The 12,174-nt window shown below is 42.8% G+C and overlaps 1 protein-coding gene across 1 annotated transcript in view; it reads left to right on the top strand.

The window, feature by feature from the left end:
• Positions 1-12,174, top strand: part of FAM107B (family with sequence similarity 107 member B) — a 50,839-nt gene that overhangs the window by 2,649 nt on the left and 36,016 nt on the right. The window lies entirely within an intron of this gene.

The following is a 12,174-nucleotide window of genomic DNA, read 5'->3' as shown; positions in this document are numbered from 1 at the left end:
TTCTGGGAGTTGAAGTCCACAGGCCTTAAAGTTGCCAAGGTTGGAGACCCCTGATATATACATGCTGGTTGCTAAGCAACCCAAATTTTGATCACGTGACCACGGGGATGCTGCCACCGTTGGAATTTGCAAGAATGGGCTTGTGAGTTATTTTTTTCCAGTGCTGTTGCAACTGTGCCCACTAAACAAACGGTCATAAATTGAGGTCTACCTGCAGTTATAGTAAACACCTTTGAGGAAAGGAATAGGCTGTTTGCAAATCACCTAATAGGCCCCAGTTGGTCACGACGTGAAATAGCATTTTGCCATTTTATCAGGAGCTGGTACAGATTAGTCATAGAAAAATGAGGATCTTTTCTGCTTTTAAACAAGCTCCTTTTGTGGTTTTTATCCCTACCCTTGTTCCCTTTTTCCTCTCCCCAAAGTAAAATACGCTTAAATTAGTCAAAAGCCCAAAATGACAAGAGTCAGTTTGTCCTTTGGGGGAAAAAAATGCAAGCGCTATAAATTATTCCTCCTCCTTCAGGACAACTTTTTTATTAATAGTTACAATCGTTTTGTTCCAGGCTGTGCTGTTCCAAGTTTAAAAACAAAGTGATGGAGGAGTATATATTTTTAACCGCTGGAGTCGATGAGGGGAAAGTTTCTGTATTTGTCTGGTTGCAAAGAGGCTTCTTCAAAGTTGAGACCTTTGATCCCATCCAGCCACAACCCTCGGTTGGTCTTGATGGGAGAGGACCTGAAGGGCAGTTGCGTAGACCAGGGGTGTGTCAGACTCGATTTCATTGAGGGCCGCATCACGGTTGTTTTTGACCTGGGGGCATGGGCGGGGTGGGCGTGGCCAGCCCGAAGTCACTCGTGTTGGGGGGGGAAACCTGTGGTGGCCAAGTGCTAAGGCAGGACTTCCCTCAGACCCTCCCTCCCTCTCATTATAATTCCTGCCTTCCTTCTTTTTCCTTCCCTCTTCCTTCTCTTTTCTTCTTCCTTCCTTTTCTTCCTTTTCTTTCCCTCTTCCTTCTCCTTTCTTCTTCCTTCCTTGCTCTCTTCTCACCTTCCCTTCTTTTTCTTTGTCGTTCCTCTTTCCCCTGTCCCTTCTTGGATGCTCAAATGCAAAAGGGAAAACATAGCTCTCTTGCTTTTGTTTTCTTTTTAGTTTCTTTTGCAGAGCCCCCCCTCGCCCCCCCCAGCTCCGTTTTCACTGGCAGAGGCACTGCGGGCTGGTCCTTCGCTGTTTCCAGGGTAGCCCCTTGGGCCAGATCTAAGCACCCCATGGGCCAGACTTGGCCTGCAGGCCGTGAGTTTGAGACCCCTGGTGTAGACACACAAGAGCTCCAGGGAAGGAAAGTATTTGTATTAATACACAGAATACTCCCTCATGTATTGAAGCCGCACTTGGTTACCTGTGGTGGAATCAGGACTGCTAGGCGTTCAGTGGCTGTTCACCAGTGTGGCTTCTTCTAAGTTGCAAAGGATATTTTAAAACTGCAAGCAGGATCGCTTAGTAGAGGAAGCAGATGTACAGACAGGAAGTGAATTAATATATATGTGTGTGTGTGTGTCTGTGCAAGCAGAGAACCAGCTAGAACTTCTGAAGCTATAGAGGCAAAACCATCGGATTATACCATCGTCTCTTTTGACTATCTACTTCTTCAATTTGCTGGCAAACTTTCTTTCATAACAGCTTAAACGTGTTTGGCTAAATTGGGAGTCCTGCCTTTTGACTGGAGTTCACTCTGGCCCGTTTCGTATCTTGGCAGCTTCAAGAACTGCTCATTTTTTTTTTTTTAGACAGCTGAACCTGCAGAAAAGATACAGATGCTTTCTCTCCCCCCCCAAATATATACCCTATTTTGCCCAAAATAAGACACCCCCTGATAATAAGCCCAATCGGGCTTTTGAGCGCATGGCTTATTTCAGGGTTCAAAAAAATATAAGACAGGGTCTTATTTTTGGGGAAACATGGTACCGGTATATAGAGTTCTCAGCACGACCAAAACAGTCCACCCTGCACCTGTCAACAGATGGGATAGAAGGATGGATGGATGATGGATAATAGATGGATGATAAATGGATGATAGATAGATGATAGATAGATAGATGAAAGAAAGAAAAAAAGAAAGAGAAAAAGAAAAGAAAGAAAAAGGAAAGAAAGAAAGAAAGAAAGAAAGAAAGAAAGAAAGAAAGAAAGAAAGAAAGAAAGAAAGAAAGAAAGAAAAGCAAGCAGGCATCCATCCATCCATCCATACCAGTGGTGAGTTCCTCCCAATTCGGTCTGGTTCTGCTGAGCCGGTAGCGATGACGATATGATGTCACCGAACCGGTTCTTCCCCCGCCCCCTGCCCCCCCATGTTATTCTTACCTTTTATTTGGCCCCACCCCCAATCTATTGCTGCCTCCTGAGTCCCAGCTGATGGCTAGAGGGAAAAAAAACTGTTTAAACTCTTGTCACGGGGCTTCAAAGGGCCGCCCTACAGCTGATCAGTGTTAAAAGCAAACAAATGAGTAGACCGGTGCCTCCAAAAACAAATGAGTAGACCGGTACAGCTCTGCAAGCAGTTAAAAGCCTGGTAGATCAGTACCTCTACTAAATCCTAAATAATTGTCACATGACCACCAAGCCACGCCCACAAAATAAGCCACGTCCACAGAACCGGTAGTAAAAAATTTTAGAACCCACCCCTGATACATACATACATACAGACATACAGACAGACATACATACATACCAGTCGTGGGTTGCTCCGGTTCTGTACGGTTCTTGCGAACCGGTAGTAAAAGTGGTGGGAGGCTCCACCCACCCACCCAGATGTCAGAATGGACGATCTGTGCACGCTCCCATTGCGAAGGTAAGTAAAACCCACCCCTGATATATACATACATCTCAACCCCACCTGTTGACAGGTGCAGGGTGGACTGTGGACTGTTTTAGTCATGCTGAGAACTCTACATTATAATGAAATTTGGTCTGATTGCCTAATGCTGTATACACGAATTGGGTTTTTATCTAATTCAGTTGCCCCAGCGAAGCATGGTGGTTTGACGTAAACATTGGCCATGTTTTTATTTTTAGTGTCATGCAAATAAGGTGTCCCTTGCGTGTTTGTGAGAGGTGGCATTGTCTTACAGAGCTGAATGCTGTTCAGGCTTATATCGAGAGGATGTTCAAAGGTAGAGTGGAGGAAGCATCTTAAGGGTGCAATAAAAATATGTTGGCTTGCAACTGGCTGGCTGAAACAGGCTTGAAATGCAAAACAGGCTGAATGATGATTCATGCAATTATTGATGAAAGCTGAGAGCTTTTTTAAAGTGCATCCTAGTTTGGGCTTCCAACCATGGATTTTGAACCCAATATTCCCTTTTCAGTCCTCCTCCTCCTCCTCCTCCTCCTCCTCCTCCTCCTCCTCCTCCTCCTCCTCCTCCTCCTCCTCCTTTGATCTTCAACGGGACAATAAATAATTTGATCTAAAAGCAGACTTTCTTTGAATGTTCTCAAAAAGCAGATTGTCAGGAAGGGCTGCCAGCGTGATCACAGTTGGAAAATGATCACTTTTTTGGTATTAAGAGTTGTGGTATAAAAATCTGTACCAGTGGAAAAAAGACTTGCCATGCTCTCCTGTGTGACCTTGCAATTAAAACCCATAGGTACTTTATAGAAAAAATCAACAAATGTTTGAATTTGAATTCAATAGGAGCAGCTTCGGACCTGATGATGAATGGATCTACTAGGCCAGAGAAGAGAAGAGAAGAGAATATTTTATTGACCAAGTGTGATTGGGACACAAAAGGAATTTGTCTTTGGTGCATATGCTCTCAGTGTACATAAAAGAAAAGATAAGTTAATCAAGAATCATAAGGTACAACACTTAATGATAGTCGTAGGGTACAAATAAGCAATCAGGAAACAATATCAATATAAATCGTAAGGATACCGGCAACAAGGTTACAGTCATATAGTCATAACTGGGAGGAGATGGGTGGTGGGAACGATGAGAAGATTAATAGTAGTGCAGACTTAGTAACTAGTTTGACAGTGTTGAGGGAATTATTTGTTTAGCAGAGTGATGGCGTTGGGGAAAAAACTGTCCTTGTGTCTAGTTGTTCTGGTGTGCAGTGCTCTATAGCGTCGTTTTGAGGGTAGGAGTTGAAACAGTTGATGTCCAGGATGTGAGGGCTCTCTAAATATTTTCCCAGCCCCCTTTTTCACTGGTGCAGTATACAGGTCCTCAACGGAAGGCAGGTTGGTAGCCATGTTTTTTTCTCCAGTTCTAATGATCCTCTGAAGTCCGTGTCTGTCTTGTTTGGTTGCAGAGCCGAACCAGAGAGTTATGGAGGTGCAGATGACAGACTCAATAGAGGGGGTGAGGTTTCACATGCTGCCTGCATCCTATGAATGGAGCTTCCCTTGTTTACGTGGCCCAGTTTCTGGCCTGCCGTGGACCAGGGGCATTGGGGACCCCTGACCTAGGCAGAAGGAACGTGCTTCAAGGTTCAGGCTAGCTCTATTGAGCAGCAGAAAGTCTGCATGAATGGATAACTTGTGCGCAGTCTTGCATAAAGTTATGTTCTCCAGATGTTCTGGAATTCCAGTTGGGATGGTGGAAACAATTATCCTGGTGAGCAGAGAATTCTGGAATCTCAGTTGTGGTAACTGTGCTGGAGGGTATGGAGCAGACAGGGGCTAAGGTTTTAAGTGAGAGTCTTCATGGAAAAAAATGGAGATAAACATACCACCCATCCCTAAATGACAACATGCTACACGTGTGTGTGTGGGGGTGGGTTTCATGTTTGATTCCTTTGCTGCCATCTCCTTGATAATGGTTATGTTGTAGACATGTGGCACCTATATGATAGGAGCAATAAACATACCACCCATCCCTAAATGACAACATGCTACACGTGTGTGTGTGGGGGTGGGTTTCATGTTTGATTCCTTTGCTGCCATCTCCTTGATAATGGTTATGTTGTAGACATGTGGCACCTATATGATAGGAGCAATAAACATACCACCCATCCCTAAATGACAACATGCTACACGTGTGTGTGTGGGGGTGGGTTTCATGTTTGATTCCTTTGCTGCCATCTCCTTGATAATGGTTATGTTGTAGACATGTGGCACCTATATGATAGGAGCAATTATTCAAGTACTGTGGCATTATCCTTGTTGAAATAATGCAGATTAGGAGTGAGGTTATTAATTATGGTGGCACATACTTGGCACAAAAATGCTTTAGAAGAAGGACTTCAGAACTGGGGTGAGCCCAGCTTTAGTCTGCTGTTCTTCAAAGCAGTTGTGATTTTTGTTCAGGATTCTGTGTGAGCCTGTCAAGGCAGCTCCTTGTAACAGTTGCATTAGTGGACTCACGAAAGCAGACACATTTTTCCCCATGCTCCCGGGGAAAGGAGGACTCAGCTGCTGTAATGAGTAATGAGTAATGAGTAAGAGAGAGAGAGAGAGATCGTCAGGGATGACTCTCACCCTGGTCATCACTTCTTTACCCTCCTGCCATCGGGAAGGAGATATAGAAGCATAGCCAGCCGCACAAACAGGCTGAAGAACAGTTTTTAATCCGTGGGCTGTCAGACTCCTGAATGAGAAATAACATCATAACTACATAGTATGATGGACTGCAGGGCCGGCGCAACATGTAACATGTTCACAGTGCTGCAACAGGACTGGGTGTTTCGTTAATAGGATTTATTGGGTTAGGGATTTTCTGTCTTCACTGTGAGTTGTATTGTGTTGGGGGGGGGTGCACTGAGGGAGCTCCACCAATCTTATTGTACAGATGTGCACTGACAATAAAGATTTGAATTTTTTTTTAAATTTGATTTATATGCCGCCCTTCTCCGGAGACTCAGGGCGGCTTACACTGCGTTAAGCAATAGCCTTCATACTTTTGTATATTTATACAAAGTCAGCTTATTGCCCCCACAATCCGGGTCCTCATTTTACCTACCTTAGAAAGGATGGAAGGCTGAGTCAACCTTGAGCCTTGGCGAGATTCGAACCTGCAGTAATTGCAGGCAGCTGATGTTAATAACTGTGCTTTAGTCTGCCGCGCCACCAGGGCTCCAGGAATTGAATTGAATTGAGAGATGCTTGTTCATACAAATGTCCCAAAAAACTTATTTAAAAGCATTTGCAGCCCTGCTACAATTATACGAGGGTGGAGTGGCAAAATGCAAGAAATGTACAGTGTCTTTGTAAAGAGATGACTTTTTATTCCTTTCCTGAATTCCTAGCCAAAATATTTTTTCTCTTAGCCTATCTCCTTCCTCTGCTAGCTCATCCTGAGCTCCAGACTTTTCAAAACCTCCAAGATATTTATTTGGTTTTATTTATTAAATTTATTTGCCGCTCCTCTTGCCACAAATATTCGACCTCCCTTATTACAACCTAATACGTAGTTGAGGCTCTCTTAAGCAACTGAGAATCAGGCACTGGTTGATCATCTGTCTTTGCCATACTTTTAACAAGGAGACCCATAACCTCTGAAGGGCAGGCTTCTTCTAGCCCTCCTTCGCTCACTTCTGCCTTAGGAAATATTCAACCTTTGTGCTAATCCCCAAACTGTACAAACCTAAATAGGAACTTCAAGCCATCCTCTTTTATTCAGTCATCCAGCTCAGGAAAGGAATCCACATTAAAGCAGGGGTCTCCAATCTTGGCAACTTTAAGACTTGTGGGACTTCAACTCTGGGAGTTGAAGTCCCACAAGTCTTAAAGTTGCCAAGGTTGGAGACCCCTGCATTAAAGCATTCCCAGCAGACAGTTTTCTACCTCCTGGCAGGGGTGAAATCCAGCAGGTTCTGACAGGTTCTGGAGAACCGGTAGCAGAAATTTTGAGCAGTTTGGAAAACTGGCAAATACCACCTCCGGCTGGTCCCAGAGTGGGGTGGGAATGGGGATTTTGCAGTATCCTTCCCCTGCCATGCCCACCAAGCCACGCCCACCAAGCCAAACCATGCCCACCAAGCCACGCCCACAGAACCGGTCGTAAAAAAAATTGGATTTCACCACTGCCTTCTGGGGTGCGCTTTAAATAAGAGCGGAATTCATAATTTCTTTCGGGTTTCGACGGAAGGTATATATTATTTTCCCATACAAAATGTGTGCAGCAGCTTCTGCCAATGTTCGCTGCAAAGGCTGTATATAATAATAATAATTTTATTGTCATTGTACGTGTATACACAGTATACCCATACAACCAAATTCACTTAAAAGCACAAAAGCAGTTTCACTTTGGATCACGCCAGGAAGGGAAAACCTGACTTCACACGTTGCAAACAAATTTCACGCCATTGTGAACTGCTGTCCCAACTTATCTAAAAGAAGATAAATTATAGAAGGATGGATGTCCACCACAGAAGCGGGTGGAAGGAAGGGGGGAAAAATTTCAAGATTTCTTGTCTTTGTTTCTGATGTCTCTTCAGAGGTTTTGGCTAGACCCTCCTAGAAAGAAACCTCACCGGGTCAAAAGGAGTTAATTTCCTTAAATCTTTCTTATAAGGATGTAAACAAGAACAAAGCCAGTTTGTAACAGAAGTTTTTTTTAAAAAAAGAGAGACTTTTCAGAAATAATCTGTACCAGAAGTTACAAATGTGATGCAAATGTTACTTAGTTCCTAGAGTTCTTGAACTGAGAATCATTTATTTACAAATTTAAAAACTGGTATTTTTTTTTTAAAAAAAGTTACCATTCCAGGATGCTGCAAACTTTTTTCCCCCATTAAGTGCTTTGTATTTTCACTTTCTGGTTTTTCAAATCAAATAATCTTGGAACCGAATTCTACCACGTGGACCTGAAGTATTGAAGTCCAGAAATAAATTACTGTTGGCTTCTAATCTGGTTTATGGTATTAGCTGTATTTATTGCACGTATCGCTTGTTTAGTGACTGTTGCAGCATCCCCTGATCAAAATTCAAATGTTTGGCAACTTCCATGTAATTGCAGTTGATTGCAATGTTCCTGGTTATGTAATCACATTTGCAACCTTCCCCAAGGAAAGTCCGACAAGCAGAGTCCATGGCGGAAACTGGATTTGCTTAACAACCACAGGATTTACTTAACAACGCAGTGGTTCGCTTAACAACAGTGGGGCAAAAGGGTCATAACATTGGGCGAGGGACTTGCTTCCTTGCTTAGCAATGGAAATTCTGCTCCCAACTATAGTTATAAGTCAAGGACTACTTGTATTGCAGTTGTAAGTCAAGGAGTAGCCAAGAAAAGTAGAGAGTAGATCCTCTTAGTAAATATTCTGGAAAGCCATTCTTGAAAGCAGCCATTGACTGGCCCAGCTCAATGTGGTATAAAACTATATGATAGGAAAAAAACCCGATGTTTTTACAATGCCTTTTGTATAATATAATAGTACTATAGTGTTTGCTTACAGTATTGTTTTTGTCCTGAAAATAGGAGAAGTCTTCATTGTATATGCTGAACAATATCCATCTACAGCCCCAAGCTGGCACGATACTTAAACATTTAGAGAAGACTTTGGGATAAATACACTGATTAAAGCAAGTTGTGAATAGAAAATACATTTTTTAAAATCAACACTCAGGATTTCTATGGAAATTCTCAGTCCTCCAGGTCACGGTTTATCCTAAAGGTGTTTTTCGAAAGGCAACTGGACTTTCTTGCTTTTTTTTTCCCTGAAGAGGTTTCGCTTTTCCTCCAAGAAGCTTCTTCAGTTCTTGAAGAAGAACATGAAGAACCGAAGAAGCTTCTTGAATGAGAAGCGAAACCTCTTTAAGGAAAAACCCAAGAAAGTCCAGTTGCCTTTTGAAAAGCACTTTTGGGACACGCAGAATTTCAAAGGCAGATTGCCTTTGCCACGGCAGTTCAAGTCCGCTTCACTTCTTTGCCGCAGACAAGCTTGTTTTGGTGCCTACATTACAGTTTTTCGACGGCATTGCACTTTTCCAAACATCGTGGTAGGCCAAAACAATCAGATTCTGGCCCAAAGAATGGGATTACTCTAATGTGCTTGCTAAGTGGCATCTTGGCTATTAATGGGCCTGTTAATTTTGCAAAAGTGGTTTTTTAAAGTTGCTTGCCACAAATGCGTAGAGCATTTAATAAGCAGTCTCGTACGTAAACAGTCTTGCACAAAGTAAAAGTACTGTTGTGCCTTAATAGACGCCGAGGCTAATAATGGCAGTTTGACCAGAAATCACTGAGATTACACAGATGGTTGATTTGGGGAAGGAAATGATGAGATACAGGATGGGGGGGAAAAAACCCCACCTCTGCTGTGAAAATGGGTCCTGAGCAAGAACAGAGAGTTGGTGAGGCCTGAGGAGTTACTCAGAGGCAAGGCAATGTAAATATACTTGGACTATTTTTTTTTAGCGTAAAGTAAGATGGAACTTGGCCATTATTTGTTTTATTATAATAAAGCTTAGAGATATCTTTTAGAACTTAAAAGTTTTCCAGAGAGGCGTAGTTCTCAAACCTGGCTAGATGGCTCAGTGGCTAAGACAAGCGAGCTTGCCGATCAGAAAGGTTGGCAGTTCGAATCCCTAGTAGAGGTCTCCTGCGTGAGCAGGGGGTTGGACTAGATGACCTCCAGGGTCCCTTCCCACTCTGTTACTGTTAAAGATGGACTTGGTTCCATCTAACCAACTTTGCTTGATCTTGAAAGACTAAGCAGGAATAAACCCGGCTTAAAAAGGAGAACATCAACAATCGAAAAAGAAAATTTGAAAAAAAAAAAATCCTGAAAGAGGCCAACCAATTCTGTATTTCTGCCCAGACTATTCTGAACATATCCTCTGCAGTCATCGCAAAACCATCTCAAATCAAAAGAGACTTAGCCTTATCTTTATAAATCTTCTCCGTCTCACTTTCCTTAGAATTCATTCAGCATTCCGAGAAGCAGAGTTATTGTCGGGAGATGAAAAGTGGAGATCTTTTTAGTAGAAGCGTGTAGTAGCCGGTGCTTTCCTGATGGATACTGTTGTTTTAAGTTATGGCATCCTGACGGAGGCACCGGGAAAGAAGCAGGGTGCAAAGAATCCCAGATCCCAGCCTAATAAGCCCTGGGAAGTTGATAACCTCAGCTTAGACGTCAGATGCTCCCTTTGGGATGGTGTCTGCCCGTCAAGAAATCTCATGCCAGCTTCTATTTGGTCAACAGTCTGGGAAAAATGCTTCAGAATGTGATTTTACATGGGAATCCTGTTCAAGAATGATCTTGTGTGTGTGTGTGAGTGAGTGAGTGAGTGAGTGAGAGAGAGAGAGAGAGAGAGAGAATATATATAAATATGGTCCCTGGCGTGTGTGTGTAAAGCGAGAGGGAGGGAGGGAGAGAGAGAGCGCAATAAAGGAGAATATTTGTAGCTTAGGGTTGAAATGTGGGTTCCTTGGTGCTTTCTGAGTTTGATTGTTTTCTTCAGACGTTTTATGACCCAACTAGGGAACAGCATCAGTGGTAGAAGGGAGTGGGGTTTGCAGGAGGAGTAGGGGTCCTTGGTGCTCTCTGAGCTTGATGGTTTTCTTGCAGATATTTCATAACCATAACTAATCTAGCACTGATGGTGTTACCTACTTGGGTCCTGAAACGTCTGCAAGAAATCCACCAAGCTCAGAGAGCACCAAGGAGCCCTCAGGGAGAAAAAGGACTAAAATGAAACTTTGCCCTGATCTTCCTCATTGCTGATAAATTTGGTAGAGAGATCTTGGCCTGTCTTTCTCTGGTCCCTTTCATCTCTTTTCCGATTCATTGATATTCCTGCCTTCCACCCCCTCAATCTTTTTTCGCCCTGATAAGAGGAGAACATGGAGACGCCAAGTCATCTCAGACTTACTTACCGGTTGCCTTTGTTGTCTTTTGCTACCAGTAGAAGGGCCACTTGGTCTGAGTAAGACTGGGATTGCTCAAAATCTCTTCTTTCTTTCACTCTGAGCAATAGTTGAAAGTGGAGGGGCTTTTCAGAGGAGGGAAAAAATCCTCTAGTACTTGGGGGAAATTCTTTAAAAAGCCCAAAATAGTTAAATAGATTTAGTTCTTTGACACAGAACAAAATCAATAAATCTTAAAATTAAATTGAAATTGGGAATTGTGCAGCTTTCCCATCTTGCTGGACGTGGGAGTATATTGTGGTGCAGTTTTCCCTTTTTGAGCTATCCAAATGAGAAATCAACATCTGCCAGAAAGTGGGTCTGGTTTTATTACAGATTTTATTACACTTCTTATTACACTTTCCAATAGACGCCCCCCCCCCTCGTTGTATACAGGTAGTCCTTGATTTATGACTGTAATGAATTATGCTCATTATGCTCATTAAGCAAGTCACCCATGCGGCCAACCTGATTTTGGGGTGCTGAGTGCCCAAAATACGTTCACATAACAGCAGGAAAGGGACACAACCATTGGAACTTAGAACCTGGGTCATAAGTACCTTTATATCTGTCACAAGTGGTCATAAGTCAAGGACTATCTGTATCTAGCCAGGCAGTTAATGGCCTTGCATCTACCGCCTAACAGATTTTGACAACTCTTTGTGGGCGCCCTCTCCATGCCCAAATATTTGATCATCTGAACTTACTTTTTCACTATTTTTTTTTTAATTTGAGAGTTTCATCTACTTCTGCCATTCCCTCTTAATTGATGAGTTAATTTTTAGATTGTGTCAATTACAGAAATAGCACCACCCAAGCATCCTCAAGCAGAGGAGAAGGTTTCCATAGTGATGCCCTGCGGTATATTGAAGATACAGTAGAGAAGCTGCTTTTCCGAGGTGCAGGAAAGGGTCTTTTTATCCAAAATAATTTTCAAAACGCTTGTCTTTCCTCCCATATCCACGGCTCTGTGATTCTAGATCTCAGCCAAACTATTCCATGTTTGTACTAATATTGAGTCATCAAGAAATTCCAGATGAAACAGACTTTTTTTCCCCGTCTGTCTGTCTGTCTGTCTCTCTCTTAGGATGCTTTAGAAAGTTTTCAAAAGCTCTTCCAAAGTTTTTGAGTTGGGTTTTTTTTACCATCTTTGCTGGTGTATCTTTTGTGCCATAAAGCCGCCTCCTGAAGCAAGGATATTGCTGATAGCAAGGAAAAGCAAGGCACAGAGCTCCCAACCAAGGAACCTGTTGCTAAAATTCACCTCTGGGAACAGCTGATTGGGGGTATTCCGGGAGGCGGATCCACCTGCCAATCAGCTATTTTT

The sequence above is a fragment of the Pantherophis guttatus genome, chromosome 7 (genome assembly GCF_059756535.1).
Source record: "Pantherophis guttatus breed Tessera chromosome 7, ASM5975653v1, whole genome shotgun sequence".
Classification (NCBI taxonomy): Eukaryota; Metazoa; Chordata; class Lepidosauria; order Squamata; family Colubridae; genus Pantherophis; species Pantherophis guttatus.
The sequence above is the reverse complement of the archived record's forward strand: the minus strand, read 5'-3'. Positions and strand labels throughout refer to the sequence as shown.